General features: G+C 37.1%; 1 long non-coding RNA gene across 1 annotated transcript; it reads left to right on the top strand.

The window, feature by feature from the left end:
- Positions 1-5,309: 5,309 nt before the first annotated feature.
- Positions 5,310-10,277, top strand: LOC135720976 (uncharacterized). Its single transcript, XR_010521386.2, has 4 exons — positions 5,310-5,535; positions 6,551-6,686; positions 8,129-8,222; positions 10,030-10,277. It is a non-coding gene; the product is annotated as an uncharacterized lncRNA (long non-coding RNA).
- The last annotated feature ends 5,510 nt before the right edge of the window (positions 10,278-15,787 follow it).

Raw genomic sequence — 15,787 nt, 5'->3', positions numbered from 1 at the left:
GGGGTTAGCCTCATCAGAAAAGCCGGGGCGGTAAGGCCCGGTCTCGGTGTGTCAAACTCATCATGACACACAATCTTCCAGCGTAAATTGTGATGTAGCAGTCTGAACAATACACGCGTTTTCCCAGGACAATACTAACATATTCCTGTTATAAACATTTTCAAACGCATTATTTTTGCAAATTACAGAAATTAAGACCCGGCAGGGGATGTATACTGCTTGTGGACCGCGTGCTAATTGCTAGAAGCTAGCGGGAGTCCGGACCGTGTATATATCTATGCGGACCGTAAAGTTATTAGAGGCTCGCCTCGTCAGAAAAGCCGGGGCGTACGGTCTCGGTTAGTTTGGCAAAAAGCTTTTAGCTCTAGCATCATAAATGTAGTATTTTGTGACAGAAGATGACAACATGCAAAATATAACGTGACTTCTTACTTTTAATGATGAAACAACGCGATCGCGAATCGAATCCAGTCTGTTTCAGATGTGTGAATGATCCATGAAAGTCCAATAAAATACATCCAATTACCATTTTTGTCCACAAATGCTTATAATCCGTGAAATATAGATACATAGTCTGTTGTTTACATCAGATTTCGCATGAAGGTCTTATCGCCTACAATCTGAGGACTGTTTGCGTCGTAACACAGTGTATATAAGATTACTCCGGGTTCCAATAACCACGCGTTAAAACTTTGTTTTTAAAAGTAGGTGGGAGTATAATCCATAATATCCAAATAGCGCTGTTATTTCCGTGAGAGATGATAACAGCACAGAGGGTCTCATTCAAGTGACTGCTCTATGCTCTCTAGCTACCTGGTGGGTGGAGACCTGCGAGTGGGGTGGTGGGCGGGAAAATTCAAACTGAGTGTGACGAAACGGTTTGTTACGTCACAACGGAGCTGAGTTTTAACTGGCGCAATCTGAGACTCAAGGCAGAGGACATTCAGAAACCTGTATCTCACTCAAAACAGCATGGATGGATTTTTTTCCAAGTTTGTATGTGTGTGGGAGCATCAGAGACACAAATTAACACCCCAAAACCCAGAAAAAGTGAGTTTTTCATAATACGGGCACTTTAACCTCATTGTCAAAAAGGCAGTTGAAGAACATGAGGCACTGACCGATATTCGAACCAGAGCAAGGGGAGTGGTAACGTATTTTAGAAGTAGTGCAAAGGCCAACGATAAACTTATCCTTGCACAGGAAAGGATGGGTAAGCAGCCCCTGAAGCTTGTGCAGGAAGTTGAAATGAGATGGAATAGCACCCATGACATGCTGCAAAGACTCCTCGACCTCCGAGGGCCTGTTGGTGCGCCCTGGCCAGTCTGTCTAGTGACATCATGCCACTTTCAAGTGTTGACTTTGAAATTATCTTGCAAAGCCTGGAAGTGCTGGCACCCTTTAAACATGCCACAACAGAGCTCTCTGAGGAGAAGAGGGTGTCAGCTTCGAAGGTGATTCCAATAATCAGGATGATTCAGGACAAAGTGGCTGAAAAAACAGGCCTGTCAACCAACCCAGCAGCTGTATCATTAGGGATGGCTCTTCAGCAATACATCATCAAACGATGTCCGAGTGTGGAGTCAATACGTATATTAACTCTGGCGACATTGCTGGACCCCCGCTTTAAGACCCTTGGGTTTGGCAATCAGGACAATGCCCGTGAAGCTGAACGGCTGTTGACAGATGAATGTACTACAATAATCCGGTCAACCAGTCAGTCTACTTCACAAGCAGAGCCATCAACCTCGCAGGGAGGCCTAAATCTAGCTTCTTCAGAACAAATTATATTCTTAAATAAAAATATGGCATAAAAGCGTGTATTTGAGTATTTGTGAATTTTTGTTTCAAAACAATGTATGTATATAATGTGGTGTAGTCAGGAACAAAAACACCTCCATTCATGTGCATTACTTTTTCACTTTTTTATCCATAGTGCAGGCCTAATTGAATAATATTAGAAATTAAGAATAGCCAAGCAAACAGTGCAATGAAACCACAACAAACTTGACGTCAATAAAATTACACATACTGTAATATTCTGCTATGTATCTTGAAATTATGTGGCCATACAAAACATCTGGATGATGCTGGTTGTGTATGATATTTATTGACCATCAGATGGCGATGTGGAGTAGAGTGTCAAAAGCTTCGAAGCTTCAAACCAGTTTGGCTGTAGAAGCGTCACTGCTTCAAAAACCTCGCTCGGCCCATCCCTAACTTACAGATAATTATAATAATACAGGCAAAGGCACAAATAAAATACAGGCATAGAGTCAAGACAGCACAAGTATCACATGAATCTTTACAAAACGAATCAGCACAAGACAGAAACACAAGGGCATTAAATAGGGAACAAATCAAGAGGGAACAGGTGACAAGAGTTAAACAATAATTGGATGATTAACAGGGAAACGAGGGGGCGGAGTCAGGAGACGAGACACAAGGGCTGAATCCGAAATCGCATACTTACTGTGTAGGTACTGAATTTCACTGGGTACCTACTTAACGTGTGCTAAGGCAGTATGTACGTTCGCATTAAGTATGGACAGCATTCGCCATGTTGACGTTATGTGACATATGACGTAGTAGACTTGTTCGAGTTCATGCGGAACCACAAGAACCGACATGAGATTGACATCACAATACCGCGAGAGCAACTCGAAATCAGACTTCTCCGTATGATTTCTGGAATCGCTCTCACGGTACTTTGATGTCATCCAGCTGTTGCTTCTTACACCGGTGTATAAACTCGAACAAACCTAATAACAGCCATGAAAACGTATGCGTGTGTATGAGGGACAGGTGCACTAACACCTGATTGCATCAGTAACTTGATCTGTAACAGTGTTACAGATATATAACACATTATTTTGTAGTGGACAAAATAAGTAAAACAAGCAGATTGTAATTTAATATCGATTGTCAGATGACAGCTGTGCTTGAATACAAACTAGACAATGCAGGCAATGTGATTATATACATTTTAGTGAAGCAATCTCTTGTATTTACTTAAAACAACAGGAAACATGAATAAAAAATGAATGAATAAAACCATCACAATAAATGAAAACGTATAGAAGTGAATCCCATATGAAACAAAACTTTATTCAAATGTATTTTTCTAACAAACCATCACATATTTACTGTCAGCTCAACACAGCTGTGACAATTCTACAGCTTTATTTTCATGAATCAGCTGAGCACTTTAATTGTGGTATATCCAGGGTCTGTGCGTGAAGTCTGGGTGCTGAGGAACAGCCCTGTGTGTGTATCGAAATCACCCGATTGGCTGGTCTCCGGTCGATTGCTTTGCTTTCCTGTGGCATCATGGGAAAGCTGGGATAAAAGTGTCCATCCGATGCACGCTTCAGAATCTGGGCGGACTCAGTAGGGCATCCGGGGATTTCTCGCCTACTGATTTTATGGATACTGAGGATTCGGACGTACTACTCTGTTCACGTGCTGTTTCCCCTACTACATTTTCAGTAAGTAGACGGTTTCGGACAATACTTAAGTACCCGTTCCTCTGAATCTCGCGAGAAATAGTCCAAAATCCCGCAAATTCTTGCCTACCCTTTTACGTATACTGAGGTTTCGGACATACTATTCGTTCGCCTACTGCTTTTTGCCTACTATATAGTATGGCAGTATGCGGTTTCGGATTCAGCCAAGCACAAACAACATGAGCCTGCCATGATCCTGCCTCATGACTGGCATCAAACAATAACAAGAGGGCAGAATCATGACACAACCACGCTTTTCACGTTAAATTCATATATAGCTATGCCCTTTTTGTTTTTCACATCATACATGTATAATAAAGGCCAAATAGATTGTCAAGAGTTAAGAGAGTAACTTGTATTTTTGTACATTTAAATCAAGTGTCAGGGATCTCAGGGATTTCAGGGGTGAACCCAAACGCAGACAACAAGGGGTTAAACTCAGAATATTTATTAAAGAATAAACAGAAAACAAAAACCCACGAGGGGGCAAAACAACATGAACTAGGATAATATAAGGATAATATAAAGAACACTAAACTGTACAAGACACAAGACTACACTAAACAGGACAACATTAAACAATGAACTAGACTGGATACAATAAACACAACTAGACTTAGGGATGGCTCCCGCGAAACTGACGTTTCGACACTGTGTCGAGATCCCGAAGCGTAAATGTTTCGAAACACTGCTCCGAAATGTGATTCGAAACACCCATGTCACGTGATGAAGTGATTCGAAACACCAAGCGGTGCATTTCACAAGTATTTCGAAAGGTGGCGTACCTGTCGAATCTGCTTCGAATCTTAAACCGACAGGGTAGGAAACAAAACTGACAATACCTCATAGATGCGTTTTTGGCAAGATCAAATACTATAAATTACTGAAAAGAAGTAAATTTTCCTCATAGGTATGTAACACTTAGGCTACTTACAAAAAAATGCGGTAACGCTTTAGATTACAGCCCGGAAAGTACTGCGTAAGTACAGCGAATTTACAGCGTATGTTTCTGTAATTATAGTGTACTTATGAAGTAGGTATGTGTAATTATAAGGGAACAATTTATAATATTTGGGGAATAAAGGGGTAACAACCAGGATATATGCAGTAAAGTACTGCGTAAGTGCAGTGAATTTACAGCGTAAGTTTCTGTAATTATAGTATACTTATGAAGTACTTACGTGTATTTATAAGGGAACAATTTATAATATTTGGGGAATAAAAAGGTAACAACCAGGATATATGCAGTAAAGTACTGCGTAAGTGCAGTGAATATACAGCGCAAGTTTCTGTATGAAGTACGTACGTGTATTTATAAGGGAACAATTTATAATATTTGGGGAATAAAGGGGTAACAACCAGGATATATGCAGTAAAGTACTGCGTAAGTGCAGTGAATATACAGCGCAAGTTTCTGTAATTATAGTATACTTATGAAGTACGTACGTGTATTTATAAGGGAACAATTTATAATATTTGGGGAATAAAGGGGTAACAACCAGGATATATGCAGTAAAGTACTGCGTAAGTGCAGTGAATTTAAAGTATTACAACTACATGGTAATTTATGGAAAATTTACATTAGTTAGAGTTTTCATAGTGAAAATGCTACATATTTTTAAATTATTTAAATTTTCTTGTCTTTAACTGATAGATGCAATGCTAGGGTTCTTAAAAAAAGCATATTTGTTTAAAAAAAAATATTTTTAATTATGAAAAATGTAGGACCTACAATGCCTATTTATATTCTCTATTCCTAATACCACCTGTAGATGGCGCCATAGCTCTTGGACATTCTTGGGTTTCTCTGCAGCTAAAGAATGGACTACAACAATTAATTTATTTATTTTTGTGTGTAAATTGATGCAAACCTAGGATGACAATGTTATACATGTATACACGGAAAAACATAAAATAAAAAATATTTGGAAGATTTATGACGTTGATGACCGTTGAAACGCAGGTCATCACGTCAGGCCAGCTGTGAGGGGAAGTCGAAGCAGCTCGAGAAAGTTGGCGCTTTTATCAGGTGAGTAATAAACATCTCATGAAATAAAACATAATTTGGTGACTTTAAAAACTTAGAAGATTGTGTTTTGATTAAATATTTGACGTTGCAATGATTAATTTGTTCTTTTTGTGAATTGAAATTACCCGTTAGTTAATGTAACATTACTGTGAAGGATTCTGAGGTAATTTAACAGAGTTAGATCCATTAAGCAGATAACTTGTTTTTTTTTTAAAATGTCTACGATTTTGAAATGTCGCGAGTAATGTTAGTTTTACAGTTTTTGTTCGTACTAATAAAAGTTATTCAAAAAATTGTCCACTAAAGTTGGATGCGAAATGAATATGACGTATCGTAGGCAACATCATTGTTATGTCTTTATCAGTGCAGTTGGATCATTGAATCGGTAAGTTAGGCTATACTTTAACTGTACACAGCGAGTTCCCCAGTACGAAGTTCTCGCACACGAATGACTCATTTGAACCGCTTCATTTAAGCTATTGAACTTTTCAGTCATATGTCGTGTTGGTAGTAAAAAATCTTGTGAAGGTGGTGAAAAAGGTAGTAAATTCATCTCTATGATTCCTGAATATACCCTGATTGAATCATTTAAAATAAACCACAGAGATTGCAAGATGTGAATGAGCTTTGATCATTTAGTAAAACTGGTTAATTCAGTTGGCCATTGTGGGCTAAAAAGTTAGTTAAAGGTGATTAAAAGCTTTATTTTATTAAAAACATTCCTGTTTGGTAAAATAATTAATGTTTTATATAAATTTTTACTTAATAATTGTCATTTTAATCAACTTTTATTAGAAATAATAAGTTGAAGTCACTTTGGGTAAGCCACTTAAAGGTACGGTAGGCCTACGTGTGTGTACAAGTTAAGATCAGGATGACACCACCTCCGCCTCCTTTTGTGCCAGAAAAAACCCTGAAAATAAACCTTATGAATGTAAAATGACAGTTTTAGGAGATGTAAGCTGCTGCTCATTCCACCTGATATTTAACACCCTGTCTCTCTTGTCTTTGTCAGATCGTTTGTTTGGAGTCTCTGTTTGTTCCAGCCATTGTGTTCCTTCATGCTCCTCCAGAGACTACTATCCGGATTGTCCGTGCCAGTGTTGTGACTCTTGCATCTTTCACCATGTGACGTTGTCCGGGGCCCAGGGGTGAGTGGGTGCTCTGAATCTCTCCCTGTGATTTGCTTATCCAGGGTTTTTTCCTCTCCTTGTATGTTAGCCTATATGTGCTGTTTGGTGTAACAATGGACCGAGTTCCACATAGGGCTGTCGCGGTAACCGCAATCCTGTATTTCCGCACTGCTGAGAAGCTTAACCGCATGAATGACACGTAACCGCAACAACCGCGCTTTTCACATTAAATTCATATATAGCTATGCCCTTCTTGTTTTTCACATCATACATGTATAAAAAAAGGCCAAATAGATTGTCAAGAGTTAAGAGAGTAACTTGTTTTTCGTAAATTTCAATTCAAAATGTAATACTATACTATTCATATTTCGTTAAATCATACAGTGAATGTGTGAAAGAAGTGAAACTAAGATGACAGAATAGCTGCGTCGTCTGCATCTTGATGCAGTTTTAAAGATTAAAATTACTTTAATTTAACATTAAATTAAATTAAATTAACAAATACAAAGCACCATAATATAACTGATTGCTTACCAGCATTAAAACCACTTTAAATAAAAACATTGTTTTTTTCTTTGTGTATCTACAGCGTCCGCTCCGTGGATGAGGAAACTGCAGCCATTAACGCCGGTTGCTTTATTATTAACTGACTGAACACTTGACTCTTACCTGGACATTTAGATATTAAAGTTTTTTGTCACCAGTCTCTGCGTGAAACATTAGAAACATTGATGATCATCTGCCGACCCGATTGTTTCTGCACGTCCTCTATTTTACAGAGAGTTCGCTTAATTAACGGCTTTTCGTTCAGTCCGCGTGAGCTAAACATTTTTGTTCTGTAATTTGTTCTCGCATAGGCTATATTTCTACATATTTTCGACCAAGTTACACTCGAGATATAATTTAAGTTGTTATAGATAGCATTTAAGCTTGATCTGAAATTATGACAAATCAGTCTAAAAAATGATCTATCCAGATTAATTTAGCCAAAACAATGATTTATTCGTTTTCATACTTAATAGATACACTTTATTTACTAATATACTATTGAAATTGCCATAAATAAATATTCATTGCCTTCTATATTGCATTCGTTTTGTACATTTACAGGTGCATAAACACGGTCTAATTTACATGTATTTTTAAGACACTGCTTTGTTTTGTATTTGCCGATGCTATGTAAATTTGCACTTAAAAAAACTTCTTGTTAAGAAATTGTTCTTCAATTTATTTTAGTTTTTTCAAAAAATATATTTATATAATAGTATAGCTTGTTAATCTTTTTCTCATAAGGGAAAGACATTTAAAACAGCATAGCGCGCTAGTGAGCCACGCAAAATCACTGCAAGGGAAATTCCTTCACCACGACAGCCCTAGTTCCACATCTTTCCCCTCACCAAACACATAAATACGATTACTGTTATCATGTATATAATTGGTTGTCTTTTTTCTTTTATCAGAGTTCTTACAAACAGATTGATGGCAACAATGAACATGGATGGTTCAGGGGTGAAGAAGGCCTTTAAAAAACACGGCTATGTTGTGTTATAATAGGTACTACATTACTTCTTTTGTATGATTAGATGATGTACTGTTGTGTGTCTATTCAGTGTTACCCATTGTGCGGCAAACTTTTATCCATCACAGATGCACAGTGGCTATACTGTAGGGGTGTAATAATTAATTGTACAATTATTATGCCCAGTTTCTCAATAAGTTATGGTCAAATGCTGCCACATCCAAAAGCCAGAGGGCGCTCTCATGCATAAACTCAAAATATGTTATATATGTTATTTATCTACAAATGTTCAGACAATATTAAAAGCACAGGTTTTAAAAGTGTGAAATCTGTTATACCTATGCCACCTTTAGTTAAAGGTCACGTTCTTCTATATCCCTTTTTTTAAACCCTAGTTAGTGTGTAATGTTGCTATAATAGCATTAATAATACTTGTAAAATGATGAAGCTCAAAGTTCACTCCCAGGTGATATATTTTCTTTAACAGAATTCCTCTTTCAAAGCCTACAGCGAACGGCTGGTTTGGACTTTAGCCCTCTACTTCCTGCTTTAATGACCTCAGTAGAAATTTTTTTTTTACTAAACTCCGCCCACAGGAATACTTCAGTCGTCTGCTTAGCTAACGGCAAGCTAAGCTGCTTTCGAATCACAACACACTAAACAAACTACACAATCAGATAGGGCTGGGCGATAAATCGATTTTATCGATTAACTCGAATGTGTAGTTTAACATCGATTTGTTTGAATTAAATCGGTTTCCTCTTTAACATCCGCTAACACTCCCCTCTGTGCTCCCGTAGTTCCGAGTGGGCTCAGCCCTCCACCGCACGTTTGCCATAGAGATACCAGGGCTCGCAATTTTTTTTAATCCCTGATAGCCCTTCGGGCAGGCACTCATTCAAGTAGCCCGAATAAAAAATACACTGTTTAATGTAGAATATTGAAAAATCCTGGATTTCCATGTAAGCCAACTATTTCTGCCCATCCCCAGCTAACAATTTGGTACCCAAAACGTTCCCCTAACATTAGTTTTTGGTTTCTACAATGTTATTTTCCAAGGTTTTTGTTTAATAGCAAGGAATGTTTTCTTAAAGAAAATAAACATTCCCCTAATGTTATTTTCAGGTTATTTTAACGTTCCCCTAACGTTAGAATAATTGAATGTTATATTACTGTGTGTTATATTATATGAATGTATTATAACACAGGTTATTTTTAATTTAATTTAATATAATAAAATACCTCAACACATATTTAGATAACATGGTATTTTATCAAATATATAAACAACCAGTGACTTTAACACAATATAGAAGACTTAAAACAGATATTTATTAAAAAGGAATAAACATTTAATTCCCTTTAGGTTAACAGATCTTACCGTAGCCGTTTATTTTCGCTAGAATAATGTTAGACTCTGAGGTAAAACGAAATGACAAACACACATTCTATTCGCTTTAGGTAAACATAATATCTTACCACTGCTGTTTAGTCACCTTTCAAAAGCTTCTAACATTATATTCTCTTAATAGCGTAGACGTGTCAAATCGATCGGAAATCGCTGATCGCTGGTCCATGCGTGAAATAGTCACGTAATTTCGTGATATAGGGTTGGTGTGTCTGTCTGTCTGTCTTTCACTCTTGATGCTTTAGAGTTTCACCCATTCATTCATGCTGTGCACTTTTTTATATCGTGGCTGATTTGTGAATTGTACACACACAAAAACATTTTTTTTTCCATATTTTCCCATTCATTTCCTATTATTGTACTAGTGTTTCAAGTTTTTTCTTTTTTGACATTCTGCTAAATATATAAATATTTCTCTACTTGTGTGATTACAGGTGGGAATTGCATCAGAGGGAGAAGACTTCACAGTGCCTCCATATACATGGATGTCAGCTGACGTCAATCACTTGTCTTCCGCCATTTTGAGGACCTGAAGTGGTCGCAAAAGAACTAGAAGCTATGCCTTCAATATGCTGTGAGCATCAAAATCGCTATTTTAACAACACTAAGAAGGCTCAACACAACATGATATTTTGCTCGAAGTATCGCCTATGTCTCTACACGTGAACTCGAGCATTGAGAACATTGTTTGTGAACACAGAGTTAACTAAAAAGAAGGTTTTGAACAACTGACTTTGGATGATTTGGCGTCCGCTCACTGCTTTCTTCCCAGTCTAGATGTATCGATCTCCAATTGCGACGTAAGGAGGGAGGAGAGTAAAGATGATATCTCCTAAAGCATAGTTGCTTAAAAATGCACGGATAAGTCGTTGTTTTGTTGCAAGTGAAAAACAATATTGACCTTCTAGTTGAAAAAGGAGCCTTATATGAGATTCATTCATTTGCATTCGGAAATCGATTATTTACGTCTGGCAGAGATGACGAGCGGACACCATAACAGCCAAAGTCAGTTGTACAAAACCTTTCTTTTTAGTAAACTCTGTGTACAAAAACAATGTTCTCAATGCCCGCGTTCATGTGTAGAGATCCAGGTGATACTTCGAGCAAAGTTTCATATTGTGTCGCGCCTTCTTATCTTGTAAAATAGTGGTAGTTCGGTAGCAGCGGACATAGGCTGGAAGAACGCATCAGGGATCGAGAAGGCATAACACCCTAACCAAGATTTATTTTTTTAAAGTAGCGTTTATTTTCATGACAGTCGAGATGCGACATGTTGTCTTTCGTAGCCCTTTACTGTATCTGTAAGAATCACAGACAGTAAAAGATAAGAAATCCGTAAATCGTAGCAAGGTAGCCAATGCTTGTCAATTGCCTACTGGTACTCGGTAGGTCCTCAAGATGGCGGCATAACGTAAAAGGTCACATGACTGAAATCTATCTATACTGCAGGGACAACCTTGCAGTCATATGCAAAGGATTTGCTGAAATTTCTTTCATCCTGCCCCCAGCTGAAATCGAAAATTGAAAAAATGAAGGCAGCAAACAAGCTGTTGCCTATAAAAAATCAAATTTAGGGGTTAATTATTTTCAAATAATTAAATTGATGTTCTTTTGTTAAATTGTTCATTCATCGTTAGTTGTTTTTACAGTTTCTTGTTATTCTTTTAAAATTGTTAGTATTTAATATGTTATAGTTTGGATAAATATTTTTGTTTTAAATAAACTTGTTTTGGGTTAAATTAAGGTGTTTCTACTATGCTTTTAAATTTGTAATTTAGTTCTATGTTGATAACTTTGGCTGAAATTAGGTTTATCTACACCAGTACTCTAGTATTGAATTTACCCTATAACTACACAGAACAAGGGGGTAACAAGTGCCACTTTAATTTACAGCCCGCAGATGTCGTACTTACTCTGTAACTACGTGAAACAAAGGTGTAACAAGTGCCACTTTAATTTACAGCCCGCAGTTGTCATACTTACTCTGTAACTACGTGAAACAAAGGTGTAACAAGTGGCACTTTAATTTACAGCCCGCAGTTGTCGTACTTACTCTGTAACTACCTTAAACAAAGGTGTAACAAGTGGCACTTTAAATTTCAGCCTGCAGATGTCATACTTACTCTGTAACTACTTGAAACAAAGGCGTAACAAGTGCCACTTTAATTTACAGCCCGCAGTTGTCGTACTTACTCTGTAACTACCTTAAACAAAGGTGTAACAAGTGGCACTTTAATTTACAGCCTGCAGATGTCATACTTACTCTGTAACTACGTGAAACAAAGGGGTAACAAGTGCCACTGTAATTTACAGCCCGCAGATGCTGTACTTACTCTGTAACTACGTGAAACAAAGGGGTAACAAGTGCCACTTTAATTTACAGCCCGCAGATGCTGTACTTACTCTGTAACTACGAGAAACAAATGGGTAACAAGTGCCACTTTAATTTACAGCCCGCAGATGCCGTATTTACTATGTAACTACATGAAACAAGGGGGTAACAAGTTTGACTTAGACTGTAACAACACAAAATATTGTATATTTACACACTAACTACAGAAAATAGTTCTAGTTTTGTTTGCTTTGCTTTCACTATAGTTGCCTTGCCTATTTTTAATTTTGCTTGATGACCCTTCTTAAGGTAAGTAACCTTTGTAATATTAAAAATATAGGAATTTATAACTTCGTCACAATCCCCATTTCCATACTCTACCATCTGCATTCCTGTGCTTACTGATAGTGATCACAGATTATTGTCACAGCTGTTTATTCAATACAGTGGGGGTTAAAGGTGTGGTCTTCTGATTGGTCAGTTTAAATGTATCATGTTAGGTTTAGTCACATGGTCAAGGGATAGAGAATAAATGTCTTGGTTTTCATGAGCTCTGGGCTTTTGCCTTTTGGCATTTGCCTTTTGCTTGCTGCCCTCTGCTTTTCTTCTTTACCTGAGTTCTTGGGTTTAGGCCATTACGATTCCAGTTCTAAATGGTGATTCTCTTTCATCTAAACTTTCTTTCTCTGTTCTCTATCTTATCAGGTAATATCTCACATTTCAATTGTTACTTCAAGTCAGTACTGTTACTAAACCTTTTCATTTACAAATCTGTTGTTTAGTTTTGATTTAGTGTTAATACTTAAATGCTACATATTGCAATTTAATATATTTATATTCTAGCAATGCTCTCCCACATATCTTGCTATTATAACTGCACTTATTTCCGTCTTTAGTAGGTTGCAGAAGGGTGATAATTGACCAGAAATACACAGTTTTATAATATCTTGCTGTTAACATTTCTCAGTCATTTCGGCATTCCTACAGACTGAACCACTGTAGTGAATCCACCCTTACACCTTTATTGAAAATTCTAAATAAATTGTATCGTACTAATAAATAGCATAAACACATTAACTGAATTTCAAGTTTTGTTGTTCAGTAATCTCCATCACATGCATCATGAAATGAAAAAATATGGTAACCCGTGGTTAAAAAAATACTTAGCCTAAATATATTTTATACCTATATTATTTCAAAAATATATGTGGTGTATGACTATGATTGAATATAGACCCAGCGTACGTTACAACCATCTCAGAGGTCTCTTCTGAATCAGCGCAGTTTGTGGAATCCATGTGAAAGCAGATGACGCCAGTGTGATCACCACGCACCAGCTATATGTGGAGAGGAGTGTGATCGAGCCAATTCAGTGAATGTGTTTTCTCGCTAAATTACTCTCAAACATAAAATTGTTTTGCATGTAGCCTACGCCATATCACGTAGGCCTAATATTTGAATCGTTAGCCAGAGGTTACTTACTGTATAAATAATTTGTAATTTCCCACGTCTTTAGCATAATATGTAATATTACATAATGCCATGTAATATTAAAATAATTAGCCCTTAGTTATAACATACTGCATATATTATTTGTATTTTTTGTTACCCCTTTGTTCCCCAAATATTATAAATTGTTCTTTTAAAATTACACGTATGTACTTTATAAGTATACTATAATTACAGAAATGTATGCTGTAAATTTGCTGTACTTACGGAGTACTTTACTGCATATATCCTGGTTGTTACCCCTTTATTCCCCGAATATTATAAATTGTTCCCTTATAATTACACGTACGTACTTTATAAGTAAACTATAATTACAGAAACTTACGCAGTAAATTCGCTGTACTTACGCAGTACTTTACTGCATATATCCTGGTTGTTACCCCTTTATTCCAAAAAATGTTATAAATTGTTCCCTTATAATAACACGTATGTACTTTATAAGTAAACTATAATTACAGAAATGTATGCTGTAAATTCGCTGTACTTACGCAGTACTTTACTGCATATATCCTGGTTGTTACCCCTTTATTTCCCAATATTATAAATTGTTCCCTTATAATTACACATACCTACTTCATAAGTACATTATAATTACAGAAACATACGCTGTAAATTCGCTGTACTTACGCAGTACTTTCCGGGCTGTAATCTAAAGCGTTACCAAAAATGCATGCCAGCAAGTGTCCCTTGTGTGAGAATGTTTTCAAAGGCTGAAGAAATTATATGTAAAAAAGTAGCTGGTTGAGTTTATCAACACAGAACAATTTATATATTTGATTAAAGATCTTTATATGTAAACAATGTGGCATATTATGGCTTGATATATTTTATGAATCTCTTATTATTTATTTGGTATATCTCTATTCTATTTTTTTTTCATTAAATAGACCCGAATAGCCTATAGTTATCGACAATTGTGAGCCTAAAAGCTCATGTAGTTGTCAAACAGATGTTAAAACAACATCAAAACTATTTTATTATGATGACGTAGCACATACATTTCCCAGGTTCGATCCTAAGATCTACGAATGAGAGTCGAGAGCACTATCCACTCTCCCATTCTATCACTTGTGTGTCAATCAAACAACATGTGGGATACAATTTGTCAGCGCTCGTCTAAAATCTTGTCAAGGCTGCTTCATGTAAAGACATGCAAACGACCGCTAGGTGTCACTGTGGAGTCGGTTTCGGATTGATGTTTCGAAGCCTCGAAACATACGGCACAATTGATTCAACTGTTTCAGTGTTTCACGAAGCCTCGCTCTGCCCACCACTAACTAGACTTCAAGACAGCGTACTCACAGGATTACAGAAACAAACGTCAATGCTGAAGCATGGGACAATGGATACAAGAGGATTAAATAGGGGAGCAAATCAAGAGGGGAACAGGTGATATAAATCAAACAATAATGAGGAGAGGAAGACAAGGGAGCGGGGTAAAAGAGACAAGACAAAGGGAACACGTGGTCTAGTAAACCAATACTAAGACCACGTGAACCCACACAAAACATGGGGCTGTCATGATTCTGCCACAAGACTAGATAAAACAAAGGACAAGATGGCAGAACCATGACATCAAGATCATAGTTAACATTTTAGTCAAGTGAGTCAAGTGACCCTAAACTTGTGAACAGTAGTGTAGGTTTGAATCTCATCGGTAGCTGTAACCATTAACATTCTCACCTTCCCTCCTTCTCTTTGTCTTTGTCTTCTCTTTCTGCTGGCTTTCCAAATGATAATTTAGTTGTTGCAGCCTTTTCATTTTCGGTCATTTGAATGAAAATCACAGGCAGAAAATCACATGTTGTCAACAAGTTTATGTGAGATGTGCGAGCGAGACACTGCGTTGCGTTCTTTAAATGGTTTAGGAAACACTCCGCTATACCCGACTACTTTCGTTTTTAAATGGCAGCGGTATCTGCAAGTAAGTGTGTCACGTGATGGTCTGAAGATGCAAGGATAAATATCTTGTTGGCTTTTTTCACATCAAAATGAAATTAAACTTCAAGAAAAAACTACAAAAGACATGACCTTTGTGTCCTCAATGGTACCTACGGCCATGATGAAGGCGGTAAAACCGCATAGCCACGCAAAATCATTGCAAGGGAAATTCCTTTACTGCGACAGCCCTATTAAATAGCGCTTTTCACAATTTTTTTATTGTTTCAAAGCAGCTTTACATTAATAGATGCAGGAAAAAAACATAAACAGCAGAATAAAGCTATTAAGATTAACCATACTAGCGAGCGTAGTAAAAATGTAACATATGTAAGAGGGTGCTAAGTTAAGCCAATGTCAGCAGACTCCCTAGGAGAAAAACCATGTGGGCAAAAAGTCCTAGGAGGGGAAAA

This window comes from Paramisgurnus dabryanus, chromosome 13, assembly GCF_030506205.2.
Source record: "Paramisgurnus dabryanus chromosome 13, PD_genome_1.1, whole genome shotgun sequence".
NCBI classification, from domain to species: Eukaryota; Metazoa; Chordata; class Actinopteri; order Cypriniformes; family Cobitidae; genus Paramisgurnus; species Paramisgurnus dabryanus.
The sequence above is the reverse complement of the archived record's forward strand: the minus strand, read 5'-3'. Positions and strand labels throughout refer to the sequence as shown.